Raw genomic sequence first — 23,517 nt, forward strand, 5'->3', positions numbered from 1 at the left:
CTCTTTCCCCCTTATATTTCATTCATGCAGCTTTAGTGTCTTCTCCCTGTTTTTCATATTCAGGAGTAAATGAGAGTGCTGAGTATCGCTTGTCTTGATATCATGTCTTGAAAATAAGACATTTTTCTGAGAGCTGTTTGTAGAGAAGTACAATCTGGGCTAGAAGAAACTATAACAAGGTTTTAAAAAATATTTATTGATTGATTTTGAAAGTCATAGTTAAAGAGAGAGCGACAGAAAGACTGAAAGCCACATCTCAAATGGCCGCAATGACTGGGGGTTGGCCAGGTTGAAGCTTGGAGCTTCATCTGGGTCTCGCTTATGAGTGGCAGGGGTCCAAGTTCTTGGTCCATCTTCTGCTGCTTTTGCCAGGCCATTAGCAGAGACCTGGTCAGAAGTGGAGCAGCTGGGACACAAACTGGCACCCATATGGGATGCCAATGGCAGCATTACACACTATGCCAAAAAATGCCGGCTCCCAAAAGAATAATTTGAAGTTAATTTTATCACCACCTGATATTCTTATATGGTTACCATTGTTGCACTTTTGTGTATCTCCACCACAAAACTGTGATTACATATGCCCATTAAACAGAAAGTTGTGGAATGAGAGTATAGGTGATGTGTGAGGCACAGCACAGATCGATATGTTAAGTGTTGACTGAAGATGAGGGAGACAGTTCCTGTTATCAAGGAAGTCTAGTGTAGTGGCAGCAGGGAGAGAGAGAGGATGCATAAATATGATCATACTATAGTGTGAGAAGTTCAACAGTAGGGCCCTGTGTTGTATAATGGGAGTAGAGAAAGGAAACAATACTTGACCAGGCCAGGAAGAGGCCAGGTGAAGTGTTAACTTAGTCTTTCTATACCAGGTGTCAGCACAGTGCCCATTGTTTTTCTATACTAAAATCATGTTGAGATTTGTTATTATTCTTTGAGAAATGTTTCCCCTGTTCTTACCAATATATTTTCATCAGTGATTTATTTTCTAGGAAAAAAATACTTCCAAGTAGTCTTTATCAGATACCTGTTTTGAGAAAGGGTTAGAACATTATAGAGGAGTTAGAACCACCCCTCATGTTATGATATAGGAATCCAGAAGCTTCTTGCTCTCTCTTGGATCCCATGGCTCCTTACTAATTTCATTAACTGGACTGTTCCTTTTCCCTTGCCATTCCTATGTGCTGTGTGTGGTCTCCAATGCAATTTTTGAACATAGTATCATTTAATTCTAAAAAACTGCATGAATGATTCTAAATTCCAGCACATGGACCACGTTCAAGACTCTTCATAGATTAGCATCACTGAGCTGGACAGGGGATGGTCAGTGATAGTGCTTTTCTGTTAGTATCTAGTAAATGGGTGCTATGGAAGAACTCAGTTTTTTAAAAGTTTTTTCAAAAGGGAGTTACTGATAAAAAAAAAAAAAAACTTCCAATTAAGTTGACAAGAGCATTAGCCTAAATCAAAATGTCTACATAGTGCCTCTAAGTGTCTAAATGTTAATTATCTTTATGTGAGTCTGCCTACACACACTGTGATGCAGCTTTAATCTTCACATGTATATAAACTGAGATTTGGAATTGATGAAGGTGTCCTACTTACCATTTATTGCTATGGAGATGGCTACCAATGTGTTGATACCAGGTTATCTTATTTGAGTGTGAGTGATTTTGGAAACAGCAGACTACAAAGACTTGCAGGAGTGAAGCATCTTTTTTTTTGCCAAGGGCCATTTGGATATTTATCACATTTGCAGGCCATACAAAATGATCACCTTACAAATTAGCCTGCCATAGACTTATTGAATTTTGAAGATTACCTGCATTTGCCTAGGCAAGGCCAAACCAAATGATTTCCTGTGCCTTATAGACCCTGTGGGCCCAACAGTCCCCTTATTTGGAAAAAAGTTGGCATTTGTTAAGCGATTAACAAGGAGGATAAGTATCAGTAGTCTCTGCCTTCCCAACAGCTGGTGCTTGTAAATGATGAAGCATTTAAGGTTTAGAGCATCCTCGGGGTCCATCAAGGAATACTGGGGAGAGGGAGGTAAGTCCTGCCCCCTTAGTGACAGTTTTCAGGAAATGAACATTTCTCTGATTGATTTTCATGCATCTTTTCCCCTGAGTTTCTGTTTTGCTATTTTTCCAGTTTTACTTTTAAATGAATGAATTCTTCTTTGCTCCAGGTCTCTGTGTTTGCTGCACTAGATTTCTCAGAGCTAATTTCTCACCCCATGCCCTGTGTGAATAAGAATCAGATAATCAGGCTTTCTTTAGATAAATAAGAGCCTTGGTCCATCTGGGCTATGATGGAATTAGATTATCTGTCTCTACTGTATCCTCTTCTATGTTCTCATTAAAATAATTACAATAAAACAGAGGGACATTCAATTAAATTTGGAAACTATGGATAGCAGCCAACAATTTTACTGTGGGGAAGTTTTTGTACTCTTTGTTATATGGATAAATCTATAGCAAAATTTCAACTGATTTTAAGTTTAGGCTAATGAAATATCTGCACCTGGTATAAAAACTAAACTATAATACCAAGGAGACTGTAGGTGGAAATTTAGGAATTGCATACTGAGCTTTTCCAGGTCAAGTTTTTTTTTTTTTTTTTAATATATATCCCATGTCTTTATACCCCATACATATTTTGTATGCCACTGGAAATGCTCTTAGAAAACAATTCCTGCTATAAAACTGTGAAGATCATGGTTAAGACCATACTTAATGATCTAAAGTCTCCACAGAAGCCTTATATTGGGAAAAGAGGTTTCAGAGAGTGAGCGATCTGACTAAGGGGTGTGTTGGAGATCAGGAAGTACCAGAGCTACTCAAGTTTATAGCCAATAGAATATTCTTAGAGCAAGCATGTAATCATAGGATTTAAAGACTGATAAAAGGGATTATAAGAAATGTTTCTACTAAATTAAGGGGTAGATGATTCAAAATTTTGTCAAAAAAATCAATATTTTGAAATATTAATACAATTCAAAAATTAGAAGTAACGAAAATTAGGTTATAGGTTCTCTGTAGTGCTATAAAGTTATGGGAAGCTCAAATGCACATTTGAAAGGCATGAAGTTGGTTGCTTATAAAAAATGTTTTAAATGGTATCAAACTTTGTCTCTGGATAATGAAATTGAATAAAAACTAGGCCAGAATGCAGGGTAGATATAAAGGAAAAAAATAAAGGAGTGCAAAATATGATCAAGTACCAGTGTATTGAAACAATACAGGTTACCTTATTATGAAAGCAACATACCTGGAATTTATTAAAGCCAACTTTACTGTCTTCCACATTCAAGATATATAACACAAACATAGAAACATAATGTAAAGAAAGGTAAACAATATAAAGTGTCAGTATTATTAATCCAACAATGTAGAACAATAGTAAAAAAGGAAAATAGACTATATACCAATACAAAGTACTATAAAATCATTTTAAACTTCTGATAAGGTATGGAAGTTGTGTGGATGTGTCCCCTTAGGGTTCGTGAGTTGGAAGCTTGGTATGCAGTGCAGCAGTGTTGTTGAGATGGCGAGAAACCTTTAAGAGGGGAGGCTTGGCGCAAGGTGACTGCTCCATCGGCTCCTGTCCTTGGAAAGAATGGACAGAGTTCTGGTGGAGCCCTGGCAGTGCTGTGCCTTCCTGTTTTGCTGTGTGATCTCTTCCTCTCCCATGGCCTTCTGCCGTTGTAATGCCTTCTTCCATGATCTGATGCAGTCAGGGGTCATTGTCCCCAGCACAGTGTAATTCTGTTTGGACGTTCAGCCTGCAGAACTCTAAGTAAATACATGGGTTTTATAAACCACCCCATCTCGGGCATTTCATTCGTTGTTGTGGAAAATGGACAAATACAAGTTCTACTGCGATAGAATTCAAAGTACGTGAGGCAAACCTTATTATGTTTAAACAAAAATATCAGGAGCCCATTCGTGGAAGGCTGTCATAACTCACATTGTCCAGTCCAGATCAGAAAGACATATCACTGCTTCAGAAAAAGTAAAGCTCTGAAAAAATACCCATTCCCTCTCCTATAATGCAATTATGACTCTATGAGTTACCTGTAGTTTTAGTTGGGTAAAATCTTCAGCTTGGGAACTTATTTGATTTTAATTTGAAAGGTAGGGAGGGGCTGGCGCTGTGGCTTAGCAGATAAAGCCACTGCCTGCAGTGCCGGCATCCCATATGGGCACCTGTTCAAGTCCCGGCTGCTGCACTTCCCATCCATCTCTCTGCTATGGCCTGGGAAAGCAATATAAGATGGCCCGAATCCTTGGGCCTCTGCACCCATGTGGGAGACCTGGAAGAAGCTCCTGGCTTTGGATCAGCGCAGCTCCGTCTGTTGCAGCCGACTGGGGAGTGAACCAGCAGATAGAAAACCTCTCTCTCTATGCCTCTCCTCTCTCTGTGTCACTCTTTCAAATAAATAAATAAATCTTTTTTTTAAAAAAAGGTGGGTAAAATAATGTTACTTTACAAAACAATTATTTATTTGAAAGGCAGAGTGACAGAGAGAGAGAGAGGGAGAGCAGATATCTTCTATCCAGTGTTGCACTCCCCAAATAGCCAGGGCTGGACCAGGCAGGAGTGTGGAACTCCCTTTGGGTCTCCCACATGGGTGGCAGGGGCTCAAGTATGTGGGCCATCTTCCTGCTTTCCCAAGTGTAATAGCAGGGAGATGACTCAGAAGTGGATCAGCCAGGGCTCAAACCAGCCCTTAACCTCCTGTATCACAATGCCTGTCCCAGAAAAAACAAACAATAACCTTAGTGTTAAACTACTGGCATGAACCTTAAAAAATATAGAACTGTGTTTTTTCTGGAGTAATACCATTTTATTGGAGGTTGGAGATGGTGGCATGACATATTGAATCTATACAACTGATGTGAATGCTACCCTTCAGATGTTGATGAGAAGGATTTTTTTTCTTTTTTTAAGATTTTATTTATTTATTTCAGAGGTAGAGTTAGAGAGGGAGGGAGAGACAGAAAGGCCTTCCATCCACTGGTTCACTCCCCAAATGGCTGCAACGGCCAGAGCTGGACCGAGCCGAAGCCAGGAGCTTCTGCCAGGTCTCCCATGTGGGTGATGGGGCCCAAGGACTTGGACCATCTTCTGCTGCTTTCCCAGGCCACAGCAGAGAGCTGGATCAGAAGAGGAGCAGCTGGGCCTAGAACCAGCACCCACATGGGATGCCAGTGCCACAAGCAGAGGATTTACCTGTTGCTCCACAGTGCTGACCCCAAGGACTTTCTCTGACTTCACTGTCTTTCCATATTGTAGGATGTCCTTTGCTTTTGCTTTATTTGCAAAAAAGCTAAGATAGCTGAGCATGACTAGGAAAGATTTGTAATTTTATTGGTGGATAAATAGTCTCCTGCTCCAGTTCTATCTCCTATTTTCTTTCTTCTATAGAGCACTTTCATGTTAACACTGCTAAATCAATTTTATATTTTATAGCAACGATTAAGGAACTTATTTTATGTGTAGGTGATTTGTCTATGGGTCGATTCTAGAATTTCTGAAAAATATGTTAAATAGCATTCGCATTAGAATGCCAGAGAAAATACTGTTCACTGCTTAGCCAAGAATTGTACAAGTACTGCATTTATAATTTTTATAGTTATCATCCCTTGGGTATTTTATACTTTCTTTTAGTATTGTTCTTTCATGCTTGGCTTCACCAGACTCTGCTTTCTCCCCTCTGTTTAAACCAAATTTCACCTTCTCCTGACTTCTGTTTTCCCCAGAGACCTCCATGCTAGCGACTCCCGTGAACCTACCTCAAAGGCAGGTGCTGATCTTTAACCAAAGGGCATTCTCCTTGGCAAGCCTTCTCTGCGTTCCTAGGTCAGGTTCTTCTTCTTTATATATTTCTTACTTTTTTGATTATTCATTGGCTTTTGTTTAACACTGTTAACTAACTTCATAGAGAAGGGTGTATGCAAGAGACATTACTTAATTTGTTATATGTCTGAAACTGTTTTTGGTTTACCATGCACCTGACTTACAATTACATAGAACATGGAATTCTTGCTGAAATTTGTTTACCCAGAGAACTTTGGGGGCTGGTGCTATATCTTAGAGGGTATGCCTCTGGCTGCAGTGCAGGCATCCCATGTGAGGACAGGTTCAGATCCCGCTTGCTTCACTTCTGTTCCAGCTCCCTGCTCATGTGCCTGGGAAAGCAGCAGACGACGGCCCAAGTCCTCAGGTGCCTGCACCCATGTGGGAGACCCGAAAGAAGCTCCTGGCTCCAGGCTTTGGTCTGGCCCAGACCTGGCTGTTGTAGCCATTTGGGGAATGAGCCAGCAGATGGAAGATATTCTGTCTCATTCACTCTTTTTCTCCCTACCCCTTCTGTCTCTGTCTCTGTCTCTGTGCCTTTCAAATAAATAAATAAATCTAGGGAGCGGGAGATGGGAGGGGTGTGAGTGGGAGGGAAATTATGGGGGTGGAGCCATTGTAATCCATTAACTGTACTTTGAAAATTTATATTTACTAAATAAAAAATTTTAAAAAAATTCAACTTTTAAAGTATTTAAAGTATTGCAGCTTTGCTTTCCATGAGTCAGTATGACTAATGGAAGTATGGCATCACATTGATTATCATATTTTTGGGGGGAAGGGTAGTATGACTACTTTTCTTTCTGTAGGTGTTTTAGGATCTTTATCTGTGATATTATGAAATATCACAATACTAATCCTAGAGATATATATTCCTTTATTAAGTTAGGGCAGGCTTTGCAATCTGGAGACCCAGAAAAAATTCAATTATTTGTCTTTTGATAATTTTCCTTTTATTTTTTTCTTTTCTCATTAGATAGATGCTCTCCTTGATTGATTCTCTTTTCTGTTGCCATTTCTATTTCTTTATGTTTCTGTTCATAGATGATTTCCTCAAATCATCATTTAAAACTTCTCTTTACTATTCTTTCTCAGTAATACTTAAAATTCCCAAAATTCTCTGTCCTCTGATGTATTTTCAAAACTCCTTGATTTTAAGGACAAATTAACTTTCAAAACCATCTGAAACACTGGAAGCTTTTAAGAAGATTTTTTTTTAAATTATCATTTTTGGGCTTTTGGGGAAGGAATAGGCTGATAGAAGCTCTCTTGTCCATATCTCTCTTTGTCTCTCTAAAGTAACAAATAATGTAAAAAAATTAACAAAATCGTTTGTCATTTTTTCTTGGGCTTTCCCCTGGTTTATCTTGGTCTCTTTTGGTTTTCAATTTCTCCTTAAAAGATGTTTGTGTTTGTGTAAGTATGAGAAAATGGGAATCTGTTTAAGATCTTTATGTACTTGTGCTAGGTTACATAGATTTTGAGCTATAATCAGAGTAACAGGAAAAACACACATTGGGACTTCTAAATGCCAGACACAGAAGGTTTGAACTGAACTGTCAGCTCAATATTAGCATCATAAATTCACTCCCCTCCCACTTGGTTTCTTATTTCAAGTCTCCTGGGGTTCTTCTGAGATCAACTATGTTGTAAGCCATATATGCCTTCCTACCCATTTCCACATTCTACATTGGTAGTTCCTCTGGTCTGATGAATCAGTCATTACATCTCTATCACACTTCTCAGGTCTATTATTGGTTGAAATTCATCATCCTTAGCCTATTTTTTATTTATTTCTCGTTATGTGAATCTACAATTTTATACTTTCACTCTGAAGTATAGTAATAGATTTAGGATAGAGAAAAATTTTAAAAATTAAATGTGATTAGTCTGCCATCTTTAAGATCAGTTTGGTTCCTACCTAACTTTAAGGTGCTCATAGAAAAATACACTAAAAGATGGATGTTTTATTGAATTAACATAAACAACATGTATTTAAAGAGTACAGTTTTGTCATATGCATGCAGTTGTGAAATAAGGGTAATGAACATAACCACCGCCCTCACCCCTTTGCAACTCCTCCTTCAGATTCCCAGCCACTTGCCTTAACGTGCTTGGACAACCGCTGCATGGCTTTCTGTCATATAGGTCAGTCTGCACACCTGTAGCTTTTTATAGATAGGATCATACAATCGATTTGTCTGGCTCATTTTACTCAGCACACTTGTTTTGAGATGCATTCATATAATCACATATATATATTTGTCTATATAAAATTGGTACATTTTATTACTACTATTTTGTGTCGCTCCCCGTCTTCGTGGAGGAACGACACAGGACCCTGCGTTGTTCTTTCGTCTGCTCGGCCCTTCCCGGGTTTGCTGCTGGTTCTTCCCGGGTTGGCTACTGTCCCTTCCACCTCCGTGGAAGGGCAGTTCCCCCTGGCCACTTTCCCCACTTCCGCGGGGGAGCGGCACACCGCCGGCCGGCTCTCTCGGGGGCTGCACAGGTGTTCCTTCAGATAGATGTTCCTGGTGCATGTTGTCTCTCTCCTCCTTTATAGTCCTCTTCCACCAATCCCAACTCTGCTGCCCACACGCCGAGTACGCTGCTCTCCTCCAATCAGGAGCAGGTCCTACAGTTTCTTGGTTGAACTGGAGGCAGCTGTGTAGAAGCTGTTTCCCTTCTCAGCGCCATATTGTGGGAGAGCAGATGCATAGAATAAGTCTTAATTCCAGTAACTTAGTCTAGTCCGAGTTGCTCCCCACAATTTTGTATGTATATACATTTGGGTAATTTCAAGTTTTTGAAATTAGAGATGAACCTCCTCTAAACATTTATATACATGGATTTATAGGGACATATATTTATTTCTTATAGTCAATGCCTAAAAATAAGACATCTGTATCACACAGCAGATGTATGAGTTGTCCTTTGGGCTGATGTCTGTCTGTAGTCATGTTAGAGTGCCAGGGCTAATACACCCTGGAAAGTATGAGCTAGTCTAATTGAATTTCATTGTATCACCAAACTATTTAAAAATATTTTAGTACCTGCCATTTATATTGTCTTAATAGCAATAAAATTATATTGTTATGAGATGAATTGTTTCTCTCCAAAATCCCTATGTTAAAGACCAATCCTTCAGTGTTACTGCATTTGCAGATAAGGGTTATAGGTGTACATATATCCCTTATGTGGGATGTATATGGAGGTAATAAGGTTAAGAGCATTCATAAAGGTGGAACAGTGATCCAAAGGATTAATGTCTTTATCAGAATATGCATTAGAAAACTTTTCATTTCCAGCATATGAGGGCACAGCAAGGTAGCTGTCCCACAGTCGGGAAGAGAGCCTTAACCAGACGATGCATTGGTTAGCACCTTGATTTTGTATTTCTCAGCCTCAAAAACTGTGGGAAAATAAATTTGTGTTATTTAAACCTATGTGTTATAGCAGCTCAAATGGACTCATGTAAGTTCCTAGAGAAAAATTTCACAAAAGATTTTTTTAAGAAATCATAAAATGTCATAAACATTGAAAAACATTGAAAAGTTTTAAATTTGAAATATTCATATTGCAAATAAATTTTCCATGAATAATCTATAAATTCAGTGTAATTCCAATCAAAATCAAAACCAATTCTCTAGGTTCTAGGAATATTATTAGACACTTTGTTTAAATAAAAGCTTTATTGAGCTACACTTTACTTGTCAAGTAATGTACCCATTTAAAGTATATAATTCAGGGGTTTTTGTAGTATATTCAGAGTTCGCAACTGTTATTACAATTAATCGTAGTACATGTTTAGTACTCGAGAAAGAAGCCCTGTCCTCATTAGCATCCTCATTTTCACAGAATACTCCTCCTCCACCCTCCAGCCCCAGGCAGCCACCGATCTATTTTCTCTCTTTAAGGATGTGCTCATTATGGATATATACAAGTGGAATTTGTATGCACATACATGGTCCTTTGTTACTGGCTTCTGAAGAGCAGGACAAATAGATAAAAGAAAGAGATCCTGGAAAGAGACCTGTGCATGTTTATGGTAACTTTGTATGTGTATAGGTGTTACTGTAAATCAGAGGGATGTGATGGTTAGAGACGGTTGTCTCTCCAGAGTTCAGACATTGAAGTTTGAACCCCAAGAGGATGCTAGTAAGAGGTGAGGTCTTTGGAAAGTGATAGAATTAGTTCCCTTATAAAAGCACTTGAGAGGGAGCTCATCCCTTTTGCTCTTCCACATGCAAGGATGTAGCAAAAGGATCCTCCCCAGATACTGAATGCTGGATGAACGCTGGCACCTTGATTTTGGATTTACAGCTTCCAGAAGGGTGAGAAATAAATGTTTTTTGTTTATAAAGAACCTAACGTGAGACATTTTTTATAGAACATGAAGTAAGACATGAGGAAGAGATGATGTGGGGAAAGGGAATTATCGACATAATATTAACATAGATACCTGCTTCACTCTGTATTCAAGTTGATGGTGATTGTGTACTTAAAAGCCACCTGCCCACTCGTTGTGGCACAGCTGGTTAAGCTGCCATCCCATATCAGAGCACTACTTAGAGTTCCAGCTATTCCCCTTCCAATCCGGCTCCCTGCTAATATGCCTGGGAAAACAACAGAAAATGGCCCAAAGGTACCTTGCCCCCTGTCACCCACATGGGACACCCAGGGTGGAATTCTTAGATGCTGGCTTCATTCTGGCCCAGCCTCAACCACTGTGGCCATCTGGGGAGAAAACCAGTGGAAGGAAGATTTTTCTCTCTGTTTCTCCCTCTTTTGTCATTCTGCCTTTTAAATAAGTACATTGTTTTAAACAAGAAACCTAAAGGGAAGAACAAAATTTCATCTTTTTTAGTGGAAATTTGGAAGTTTATTTTTTTAAACTGAGAGCAAACATGTCCTAAGTCAGACCTCCAACATGAAAACACAAAATGATAACTGTTCGTTTCAAAATTAGTAAACTTTAAAGTTTTGGTTTCTCAATATATATGGTAGCAAAGTGATAAAGAAGTCACAAACCAGGGAAAGATTTGAAGCAAATGTAATCGACACAAGCTCAATATATGTGATAGTGATATGCGTGTACTGATAGTAGACAAGTATGAGAACTACAATGAATAGTAATACCAAATTGTTAGTGAAGATATAGAGGAAACAGGAATTTTTGTACACTGTTGGTAGGAATGTAACTTAGAACTCCACTTTAGAAAATGTTGATTTGTTCAGATTTATAAGGCAGTGCCATTCTTTGACCCAGCAGTCACACTCTCTAAATAAAAAAAATACAAAAAACAAAAACAAACAAACAAACAAAAAAAACTGTTCACCAGGATACCAGACAAGAATATGCATAGTGAAATTATTTGATAAGCACACTAAATTTTGATTAACAGGAGAGTGAATGAGGTAATTATGATAGACTAATATAATTTAGTATCATAGAGCTACAAAATTTGTTGGATTGGACTATTTACACCAAAAGAAGAATATCAGTGAAGACTTGACAAAGGATAATGCTATTATTTCATTAAGTTTATAAAGAGAAAAACGGGTAAACCTAAGAAAAATAAGCTGAGGAAACACTTTAATTAAAAAAAGTTTTAAAGAAAGAAATATTTAGGCTGGCGCTGTGGCTCACTTGGCTAATCCTCCAACTGAGGCACCAGCACCCCGGGTTCTAGTCCTGCTTGGAGCCCCGGATTCTGTCCCGGTTGCTCCTCTTCCAGTCCAGCTCTCTGCTGTGGCCAGGGAAGGCAGTGGAGGATGGCCCAAGTGTTTGGGCCCTGCACCCACATGGGAGACCAGGGGGAAGCACCTGGCTCCAGGCTTTGGATCAGCCCAGTGCGCTGGCCATAGTGGCCATTTGGGGGGTGAACCAACGGAAAAGGAAGACCTTTCTCTTTGTCTCTCTCTCTCTCTCACACTGTTTAACTCTGCCTGTCAAAAAAAAAAAAAAGAAATATTTAACATAAAACTCAAGATAATACCCATATTATTGAGAATGGAAGAGAGATGATTGGTGTGAACACCTTGAGAAATTCAATGGAATAGATAATGTTCTATTAAGCTGAATAGTAGGTGCACATATCTTGGTCACCCTCCATTATCATTTAAATATAAAGAATACATGTGGGGCCAGCACTGTGGAATAGTTAAGCCTCTGACTGCGCCGCCAGAATCCCATATGGGCTCTGGTTTGAGTCTCAGCTGCTCCATTTCCAATCCAGCTTCCTGTTAGTGTGCCTGGGAAAGCAGTAAAACAAACAAACAAAAAATACTAAGAAGGATAACGTTTTAAGTTGTTCATCAACAGTCAGATTACTCTCAGAGGATATCCAATTAGTCTCACAGCTGACTTCTCATCAGAAACCCTACAAGCTAGGAGGGAATGGCAAGATATAGCCCAGGTACTAAGAGAGAAAAACTGCCAGCCCAGAATATTATATCCTGCAAAGCTCTCATTTGTGAATGAAGGTGAAATAAAGATCTTTCACAGCAAACAGAAATTGAAAGAATTTGTCGCCACTCGTCCAGCCCTGCAAAAGATACTTAAAGATGTGTTACACACAGAAACACAGTCATCAATATGAAAGAAGGTAAAGGAAGGAAACCTCGCAGCAAAAGATCACAGGAAGTTCAAAACATATATTAGAAAATATCTTTGGCAAATGGCAGGGCAAATTACTACTTATCAATAGTCACAGTGAATGTTAATGGCCTGAATTGTCCAGTTAAAAGACACAGATTGACTGATTGGGTTAAGAAACAAAACCCATCTATTTGCTGCTTATAAGAAACACATCTTTCTTTCTTTCTTTCTTTGACAGGCAGAGTGGACAGTGAGAGAGAGAGAGACAGAGAGAAAGGTCTTCCTTTTGCTGTTGGTTCACCCTCCAATGGCCGCCACGGCTGGCGCACTGTGGCCGGCGCACCGCGCTGATCCAAAGCCAGGAGCCAGGTGCTTCTCCTGGTCTCCCATGGGGTGCAGGGCCAAGGACTTGGGCCATCCTCCACTGCACTCCCGGGCCACAGCAGAGAGCTGGCCTGGAAGAGGAGCAACCGGGACAGGATCCAGCGCCCCGACCGGGACTAGAACCCAGTGTCCCGGCACCGCTAGGCGGAAGATTAGCCTATCGAGCTGCGGCACCGGCAAGAAACACATCTTTCCAAAAAAGATACATACATACTGAAAGTGAAAGGCTGGAAAAAGATACACCATGCCAACAGAAATGAAAAAAGAGTGGGCTTAACCATCTTAGTTTCAGAGAACATAAACTTTACCACAAAAACTGTTAGGAGAGACAAAGAGGGGCACTATATAATGATTAAGGGATCAATTCAACAGGAAGATATAATGATTATCAATGTATATGCACCTAATTACAGGGCACCGGTTTATTTAAAAGATTTGTTAAGGGACTTTAAGGGAGACTTAGATCCCAATACAATAGTACTGGGGGACTTCAATAATCCACTCTCAGAAATAGACAGATCAACAGGACAGAAGATCAACAAGGAGACAGTAGTTTTAAATGACACTATAGCCCAAATGGATCTAACAGATATCTACAGAACTTTTCACCTACACATAAAGCATTTACATTCTTCTCAGCAGTACATGGAACCTTCTCTAGGATTGACCACATACTAGGCCATAAAGCAAGTCTCAGCAAATTCAAAAGAATTAGAATCATACCATGCAGCTTCTCAGACCATAAAGGAATAAAGTTGGAAATTAGCAACTCGGGAATCCCTAGAGCATATGTAAACACATGGAGATTGAACAACATGCTCCTGAATGAACAATGGGTCATAGAAGAAATCAAATGTGAAATCAAAAACTTTCTGGAAATAAATGAGGATAACAGCACAACATACCAAAACATATGGGATACAGCAAAAGCAGTGTTAAGAGGAAAGTTTATATCAGTAGGTGCCTACATCAAGAAATTTTAAGGGCACCAAATAGATGAGCTTTCAATTCATCTCAAAGATCTAGAAAACCTACAGCAAACCAGACCCAAATCTAGTAGGAGAAGAGAAATAATTAAAATCAGAGAAGAAATCAACAGGATTGAATTCAAAAAAACATTACAAAAAATCAGCCAAATGAGGGAGGAGCTGGTTTTTTGAAAAAATAAACCAAATTGACACCCCATTGGACCAACTAACTAAAAAAGGAAGAGAAAAGACCCAAATCAATAAAATCAGAGATGAAAAAGGAAATGTAACAACAGACACCACAGAAATAAAAAGAATCATCAGAAATTACTACAAGGACTTGTATGCCAGCAAACAGGGAACACTATCAGAAATGGATAGATTCCTGGACACATGCAACCTACCTAAATTGAACCAGGTAGACATGGAAAACCTAAACAGACCCATAACTGAGACAGAAATTGAAACAGTAATAAAGGCCCTCCCAACAAAGAAAAGCCCAGGACCAGATGGATTCACTGCTGAAATCTACCAGACATTTAAAGAAGAACTAACTCCAATTCTTCTCAAACTATTCAGAACAGTTGAAAAAGAGGGAGTCCTCCCAAATTCTTTCTATGAAGCCAGCATCACCTTAATTCCTAAGCCGGAAAAAGATGCAGCACTGAAAGAGAATTACAGACCAATATCCCTGATGAACATAGATGCAAAAATCTCAATAAAATTCTGGCCAATAGAATACAACAAGACATCAGAAAGATCATCCAACCAGACCAAGTGGGATTTATCCCTGGCATGCAGGGATGGTTCAGTGTTCGCAAAACAATCGATGTGATACACCACATTAACAGACTGCAGAAGAAAAACCATATGATTATCTCAGTAGATGTAGAGAAAGCATTTGATAAAATACAACACCCTTTCATAATGAAAACTCTAAGCAAACTGGGTATGGAAGGAACATTCCTCAATACAATCAAAGCAATTTATGAAAAACCCACGGCCAACATCCTATTGAATGGGGAAAAGCTGGAAGCATTTCCACTGAGATCTGGTACCAGACAGGGATGCCCACTCTCACCACTGCTATTCAATATAATTCTGGAAGTGTTAGCCAGAGCCATTAGGCAAGAAAAAGAAATTAAAGGGATACAAGTTGGGAAGGAAGAACTCAAACTATCCCTCTAAGCAGATGATATGATTCTTAATTTAGGGGACCCAAAGAGCTCTACTAAGAGACTATTGGAAGTCATAGAAGAGTTTGGCAAAGTAGCAAGGTATAAAATCAATGCACAAAAATCAACAGCCTTTGTATTCATAGGCAATGCCACGGCTGAGAAAGAACTTCAAAGATCAATCCCATTCACAATAGCTAAAAAATAATCAAATACCTTGGAATAAACTTAACCAAGGATGTTAAAGATATCTATGATGAAAATTACAAAACCTTAAAGAAAGAAATAGAAGAGGATACCAAAAAATGGAAAAATCTTCCATGCTCATGGATTGTAAGAATCAATATCATCAAAATGTCCATTCTCCCAAAAGCAATTTATACATTAAATGAAATACCAATCAACATACCAAAGACATTCTTCTCAGATCTGGAAAAAATGATGCTGAGATTCATATGGAGACACAGGAGACCTCGAATCGCTAAAGCAATCTTGTACAACAAAAACAAAGACAGAGGCATCACAATACCAGATTTCAGGACGTACTACAGGGTAGTTGTTATCAAAACAGCATGGTACTGGTACAGAAACAGATTAGACCAATGGAACAGAATAGAAACACCAGAAATCAATTCAAACATCTACAGCCAACTCATATTTGATCAAGGATCCAAAACCAATTCCTGGAGTAAGGACAGTCTATTCAATAAATAGTGCTGAAAAAATTGGATTTCCATGTGCAGAATCATGAAGCAAGACCCATACAAATTGCCTTACACAAAAATCCACTCAACATGGATTAAAGACTTAAATCTACAACCTGACACCATCAAATTATTAGAGAGCATTGGAGAAACCCTACAAGATATAGGTACTGGCAAAAACTTCTTGGAAAATACCCCAGAAGCACAGGCAGTGAAAGCCAAAATTAACATTTGGGATTGCATCAAATTGAGAAGTTTCTGTACTTCCAAAGATACAGTCAGGAAAGTCAAGAGTCAACTGACAGAATGGGAAAAAATATTTGCAAACTATGCAACAGATAAAGGGTTGATAACCAGAATCTACAAAGAAATCAAGAAACTCCACAACATCAAAACAACCCACTTAAGAGATGAGCCAAGGACCTCAATAGACATTTTTCAAAAGAGGAAATCCAAATGGCCAACAGACACATGAAAAAATGTTCAAGGTCATTAGCAATCAGGGAAATGCAAATCAAAACCAAAATGAGGTGTCACCTCACCAACAATAGATGCTGGAGAGGATGTGGGGAAAAAGGGACACTAACCCACTGTTGGTGGGAATGCCAACTGGTTAAGCCACTATGGAAGTCAGTCTGGAGATTCCTCAGAAACCTGAATATAACCCTACCATACAACCCAGCCATACCACTCCTTGGAATTTATCCAAAGAAATTAAATTGGCAAACAAACAAGCTGTCTGCACATTAATGTTTATTGCAGCTCAATTCACAATAGCTAAGACCTGGAACCAACCCAAATGCCCATCAACAGTAGACTGGATAAAGAAATTATGGGACATGTACTCTATAGAATACTATACAGCAGTGAAAAACAATGAAACCCGGTCATGTGCAACAAGATGGAGGAATCTGGAAAACATTATGCTGAGTGAATTAAGCCAGTCCCAAAGGGACAAATATCATATGTTCTCCCTGATCAGCGACAACTAACTGAGCACCAAAGGGGAAACCTGGTGAAGTGAAGTGGACACTATGAGAAACAGTGACTTGATCAGCTCTTGTCCTGAATGTTGATGTAAAATGTAATACTTTATCCATTTTAGTATTTTTTTTGTTCTAGTACTATTGGTTGAACTCTGTAATTAACACAATTATTCTTTGGTGTTTAAATTTTAACTGAAAAGTGATCCTTGTTAGGAATTTGGAAAACATTATGCTGAGTGAAATAAGCCAATCCCAAAGGGACAAATACCACATGTTCTCCCTGATAGGTGACAACTAACCGAGCACCAAAAAGAAAACCTGTTAAAGTGAAATGAACACTATGAGAAATGGTGACTTGATCAGCCCTTGCCCTGACTGTTGATGAACAACTTAAAACGTTATCCCTCTTAGTATTTTTGTTTGTTTGTTCTACTTGATACTCTTGGTTGAATTCTATAATCAATACACAGTTATTCTTAAGTGTTGAAACTTAACTGCAAAGTGATTGCTGTTAAATATAAGAGTGCGAATAAGAGAGGGGAGATGTACAATTTGGAACATGCTCAAGTTAACTTGCCCCAAACGGTAGAGATAGAATCATACCAGGGATTCCAATTCAATCCCATCAAGGTGGCATGTACCAATGCCATCTCACTAGTCCAAGTGATCGATTTCTGTTCACAATTGATCATAATGATAGGACTAAGAGCCAAAGGGATCACATAAAGAAGAATAGTGTCTGCAAATGCTAACTGACAGAATAAAAAAGGGAGAGAACGATCCAACATGGGAAGTGGGATACACAGCAGACTCATAGAATGGCTTTCTCCAGGTCTCCCACGTGGATGCAGGGGCCCAAGGACTTTGGCCATCCTCCGCTGCTTCCCCAGGCCACAGCAGAGAGCTGGATCAGAGGTGGAGCAGCCGGGACTGAAACCGGCGCCCACATGGGATGCCGGCACTGCAGGCAGAGGCTTTACCTGCTATGCCACAGCGCCAGCCCCAGCTAAATTTTATAATTTGGACAAACAAACAAACAAACAAACAAAAATGGCAGATGTCCTAAACAGCACTCTGGCCTCAGAATCAGCCCTAAAGGCATTTGGATCTGGCTGAAAAGCCCATGAGAGTATTTCAGGCATGGAAAGCCAAGACACTCTGGAAAAAAAAACAAAAAACAAAAACAAAAACAAAAAAAAAACAAAAAAAAACCTAAATGAAAGATCTCCACGAGTGAGATCCCAGTGGAAAGAACAGGTCATCAAAGAAGGAGGTACCTTTCTCTGAAGGGAGGAGAGAACTTCCACTTTGACTACGACCTTGTCTAAATATGATCAGAGTCGGTGAACTCAAAAGGCTTCCATAGCCTTGGCAACTTATGACAAGAGCCTAGGGTGATTACTGATGCCATAAACAAGAGTGTCAATTTCTTAAGTCAACAACAGGAGTCACTGTGCACTTACTCCTCATGTAGGGTCTCTGTCCTTAATGTGCTGTACATTGTGATTTAATGCTATAACTAGTACTCAAACAGTATTTTTCACTTTGTGTTTCTATGTGGGTTTTAATGTATGCTAAACTGATCTTCTGTATATAAAGAAAATTGAAAATGAATCATGATATGAATGGAAGGGGAGAGGGAGCGGGAAAGGGGAGGAAGCCATTGTAACCCATAAGTTGTGCTTTGGAAGTTTATATTCATTAAATAAAAGTTAAAAAAAAATCCTTCTTTACTTTTGTGTTTCTCTAAATCAAATGGGATGTTCTTTATCACACATTCCTTTCGGTAATCTCATTTGAATCTGACTTTGTGATTCTTTTATTTCAGGAACTTATACTGTAAATTTGAAAATTCACTTTTCTTTCACATGTTCTAGTTTCTTACCCAAGAGCAATTATTCCTAAATGAGTCTCCATTCCCTTTTTATCTGAGTGTTCTTTTCTGTCTCACCATTGTAATCTCTCTATCTCTTCTCTGAATTTCATGCGATTTCTCTGAAGTATTACTTTGCTATCACCAGTTAGGCTTCCTCTACAGTAATTCAATTCCTTTCTACTACTAATGGGGTCTCAAATACTTTAATGGTTTCAATTTCCTCCTCAGTTTCTTTCTTAGGTTTGTCAGCCACCTTTCCATTGTACTCTATTTTCAAATCTCTCTTGCGATCTTGTGTTATTTTTGGTCTGTTTCATCAGTTCATTTCCAGACTCCATGTTATCTTTAAATTCTTTTAGAGCACAGGGAAGTTTTTGCCTCCCACTTTTTTCTGTTCCCTTTGGAATTTTTTTTATAAAAAATCTTTCCTCTTTGTTGTTCTCGTGTCTCTCACTGTTATAGTTGTCTGGCTTAATGTCCCATATAAATGAATGTAATTCTCTTCCACCCTTCTATTTGCCTCCAAATCTTAAAAGGTACTTTTTCTTTAATTTCTTCTCTATCTATCTGATCATGGTTTGAATTTACACGTGAATACTTGGTCTGGGGATTACAGGCTATTTGAAACTTTGTGTTCTTAATTTTGCCATTCAACCATTTGCTAGAAGCAGAAAGGAGCAGACTTGGATAATCTGTCTTCAGAAGCCATAGTTTGGCTGCGTTACCTCTGCATATTTGTTCATTGTCCAGAGAATGGATTAAATACCCTGGCTAGGAGCATTCAGGATTTTACTAAACTCGTTATCTAGCACACAATACAGAAATGCTTACTGTATTGTTGCATAGGAAGATGTCTGTTAAGACTTTCAACTTTCTAATAATAATCCTACCTCTTACTTTTATTTCTCCATGACTTCCAGCACATTGGCAGGTACATTGTAAGCATACATGTAATGCTTACTTTATTGAATTATGGACAAGGTATTATTTTTGTAAGACTATGTATTATTTTTTGATTCAGATCATTAGGTCAGAATGGAGCAATCACATTTATTTATTTATTTATTTTGCTTCATTATATATCTATATAGTTATGCTTTTTCCTCTTTCTACTCAGCAATCCATCTTATTTTGTTGATACTTTTCAAAGTAAGTTACAAGTATCAACATACTTCTCCCAAATTACTTCAGCATGTGTATACTTATATTTGCTTGTGGGTTATTTTCTTTTTCAGGAGAAATTCACCTACAATAAAATATACAAATCTTGTTTGTTTGTTTGTTTTCAAGAAAGCATCTTCAATGCCTCAGTAGTTGCTGGGCCTCATCATATGCATTGCATAGGTTTCATCCTCTGAGAACCTGATAAGTGGTGATATTTTACATACTACAAAACTGCATCCCACCAAAGAATAAACTCAGGTTCTTGCAGCTACCAAACAATGGGATTAATAGTTACGTACATCTTTAAAACTCTAAAGTATTCCTGCCCATCTCTGTCTCTCTCTATTTTTTTTTCTCCATAACTTGAAAGACATTTCCTTAGGGTTTACACAAGATATACTTGTAATTTAGGATAACTACTTTGAAATTTACATTTGATTTTAAGTTGAAGAATCCTTCAATTTTCTCATTCAGTAAATATTTTACTAGTCTTATTTTGATATATTCACTCACCATTATATATACAGATTTAAAGTACACACTTTCATGATTTTTAATATATTCACAGATTCTCACAACCATCAACACAACCTAGTTTTTGAATGTTTCTATTTTCACAAAACAAAATATACTTATTAGTAGTCATTCCCCACTATATCCCCATCTTGCCCCCACTGCAGCCCAAAGCAGTCACTAATTGTCTCTGTAGATTTGTCTGTTGTTGAGAGTTGATATAAACAGGCTTATAAAATATATAGCTTGATTATTTCTTTTAGCATAATGGCTTTAATATTCATCCATAATGCAGCAGGGATTAGTAATTCATTCAATGGCCGTTTTTTTAGTGTGAGTAATATACCTGGCCCTGTAGTACACTAGAGACCTAAACACAAACAGAGAATAACTAGGTTCTTGTCCTTATTTAGCTTGAAGTCTAGTGGGTGAATATTTTTAAATAATACTGACTGTAATATCTATATAACCACAATTATGAAAAAGCACTGCAAGGATTTATTCACAGTGGCATTAAAGTAACCCTAGGTATCTAGGAAGTACCTTTTATACAAGTCATATTTAAACTGAGGCAGCAGCTGTAATAAAGAATTTCCTAGACAATAATTATATGTTGATATCTCTTTTCATGAGTTGCCAAGGCTATGGAGGCCTTTTGAGTTCACAGACTCTGATCATATTTAGACAAGGTCATAGTCAAAGTGGAAGTTCTTATGACAAGAGCCTAAGGTGATTACTGAGGCCATAAACAAGAGTGTCAATTTGTTAAGTCAACAACAGGAGTCACTGTGCACTTACTCCTCATGTAGGATCTCTGTCCTTAGTGTGCTGTACATTGAGATCTAATGCTATAACTAGTACTCAAACAGTATTTTACACTTTTTGTTTCTGTGTGGGTGCAAACTGTTGAAGCCTTTACTTAATATATGCTAAATTGATCTTCTGTCTATAAAGATAATTGAAAATGAGTCATGATGTGAATGGAAAGGGAGAGGAAGCGGGAGAGGGGAGGTTTATGGGTGGGAGGGAAGTTATGGGGGGGGAGCCATTGTAACCCATAAGCTGTACTTTGGAAATTTATATTCATTAAATAAAAGTTAAAAAATATAATTATTGAATTCCTGCTATGTTGTAGGCCAAATAGATGATCAGGAACCAGAGAGTTAAAGGTCAAGGTTATTGTATTGAAACAGCTTATTAGAGAGACCTCACGAAAAAAACAAATGCATGGTAGCAATATTGTGACACATTCTATAAGAGCAGTATACTTAGTGGTCACTGGCGCTTAGGGGAGGGGCACCTGGCCTGTTCAGGGGATAGAGCTTTAGGCAAGTCCTGCAGAAGCTGAAGCATTGACTGTTGTAACGGAGACAAGGAGTCGCCCACTGCAGAATGAGGAAAAGGCTGCTCTGAACAAAACAAAACCATCAGAATCGTGAGATGCCAGCAGGAAAACAGGGAGCTTTCATGGAGGCATCCTGAAGCAAGCTTCTCAGAATTGCTCTGGGCCATTTAGGGATCTCTAGTAGGGTCTAATTTTTTAACATATTTTTACCATTATGTAGCTTTGGTTTGTCTCTAGGCAAGAGAGGTAGTATTTTGCATGTGCTCATTTTATGCAAAGGATTTAACTAAAACTACAGAATTCTTTTTTTTTTTTTTTTTTTGACAGAGTGGACAGTGAGAGAGAGAGAAAGAGAGAAAGGTCTTCCTTTTGCCGTTGGTTCACTCTCCAATGGCTGCGGCAGCCGGCGCACTGCGGCCGGCGCACAGCGCTGATCCAATGGCAGGAGCCAGGTGCTTCTCCTGGTCTCCCATGGGGTGCAGGGCCCAAGCACTTGGGCCATCCTCCACTGTACTCCCTGGCCACAGCAGAGAGCTGGCCTGGAAGAGGGACAACCGGGACAGAATCCGACGCCTCGACCAGGACTAGAACCCGGTGTGCTGGTGCCACAAGGCAGAGGATTAGCCTAGTGAGCCGCGGCACCGGCCAAAACTACAGAATTCTAAGAATGCAACTATCTCATCAATGAGCTGGATTTCCACTGTTGTGTGTTAAAGTGAGTCATCATGTGTGGTACTTATTGCATATCCGGGAGATTAATCTCTGACCTATATTTAGTTAGGATTATTGAATTTTCTTCATATTTCTAACATCATTATAGAACTAATAGTGGATGTATATTTTATTCTTCACTGGCAGGACGTTCCTGTTATAATATTATAGCAGTAGCTCAAGAGATATTTTCAATAAAAAGCTATTTATAGTCTATAGTAGAAAACACTCTTGGCAAAAGAATGTTTACTAGAATTAATTTAACTGGGTGGCTAACGGTATACTTCATTGATTCCTACCATCTGGGTATTTGAAGAAAAGTTTAGAGGAGAAGAGAGCTCAAGGTCAGGACCAGAGACTCTTATTCAAGCACTCCAGCTTCGCTGCAGTGCGAGTATCACAACGTCTACGTTACGGGCTCAGTAGGAAAGCTCCTGGAATCAAAAACATACCGGGGATTTGTCTAGGATGCACTTTGGGTATGGATTCCATTTCCAGAGACAAAACAAACAGAAATATTCACGGAAAACCTGCTTTTGCATTTTTTTGACAGGCAGAGTTAGACAGTGAGAGAGAGAGAGAGAGAGAGAGAAAGAGAGAGAGAGAGAAAGGTCTTCCTTCCATCGGTTCACTCCCTAAATGGCCATTATGGCCGGCACTGCACTGATCCGAAGCCAGGAGCCAGGTGCTTCTCCAGTCTCCCATGGGGTGCAGGGCCCAAGCACTTGGGCCATCCTCCACTGCACTCCCTGGCCACAGCAAAGAGCTGGCCTGGAAGAGGAGCAACTGGGACAGAACTGGCATCCCAACCGGGACTAGAACCTGGAATACCGGCGCCACAGGTGGAGGATTAGCCTAGTGAGCTGCGGCGTCAGCCTGCTTTTGCCTTTATTGTTCAGAATATGTTAGAGAGGCAGAGATGTTGCTGGTATTGCTTTTATTTGGATGACTTAAGATATCTGGGAAATGCACCCCCTGACCATAGTATCTGTAGTATAAGTAGGGAATCCTCATACTTCACCTAAAAACTTGGGGAAATCTATTGAACTCAGCTGTATAGAGGAAGCTGGTCCTTCAGGTTACATATTCTCATTACAAAAATGGGAAGTATTTGAGGCAGTGGATAAGCTAGTTGATTGACCCACATTACATACACGTGTTGAAGCACCATATTATAGCCCATAATTAAGTGCAATTATTTGTCAAATAAAATCAAATTTAAAAAGGA

General features: G+C 39.0%; 1 long non-coding RNA gene across 23 annotated transcripts in view; it reads left to right on the forward strand.

The window, feature by feature from the left end:
• The window catches only part of LOC149127602 (uncharacterized), a 330,118-nt gene that overhangs the window by 20,255 nt on the left and 286,346 nt on the right, over positions 1 to 23,517 (forward strand). For 2 of the 23 annotated variants that reach the window (XR_016231123.1, XR_016231115.1), the window contains exon 4: positions 6,179 to 6,412. The exons of 17 other annotated variants lie outside the window; for them this stretch is intronic. This is a non-coding gene — a long non-coding RNA (uncharacterized LOC149127602). Of the gene's footprint in view, positions 1 to 1,972; positions 2,050 to 5,765; positions 5,866 to 6,178; positions 6,414 to 23,517 lie in introns of those variants that run through there. 4 more of the 23 variants (XR_016231105.1, XR_016231103.1, XR_016231109.1 and 1 more) reach the window with 4 other exon arrangements.

Source organism: Oryctolagus cuniculus, chromosome 3 (assembly GCF_051225735.1).
Source record: "Oryctolagus cuniculus isolate XC-2025 breed Fujian yellow rabbit chromosome 3, ASM5122573v1, whole genome shotgun sequence".
NCBI lineage: Eukaryota > Metazoa > Chordata > Mammalia > Lagomorpha > Leporidae > Oryctolagus > Oryctolagus cuniculus.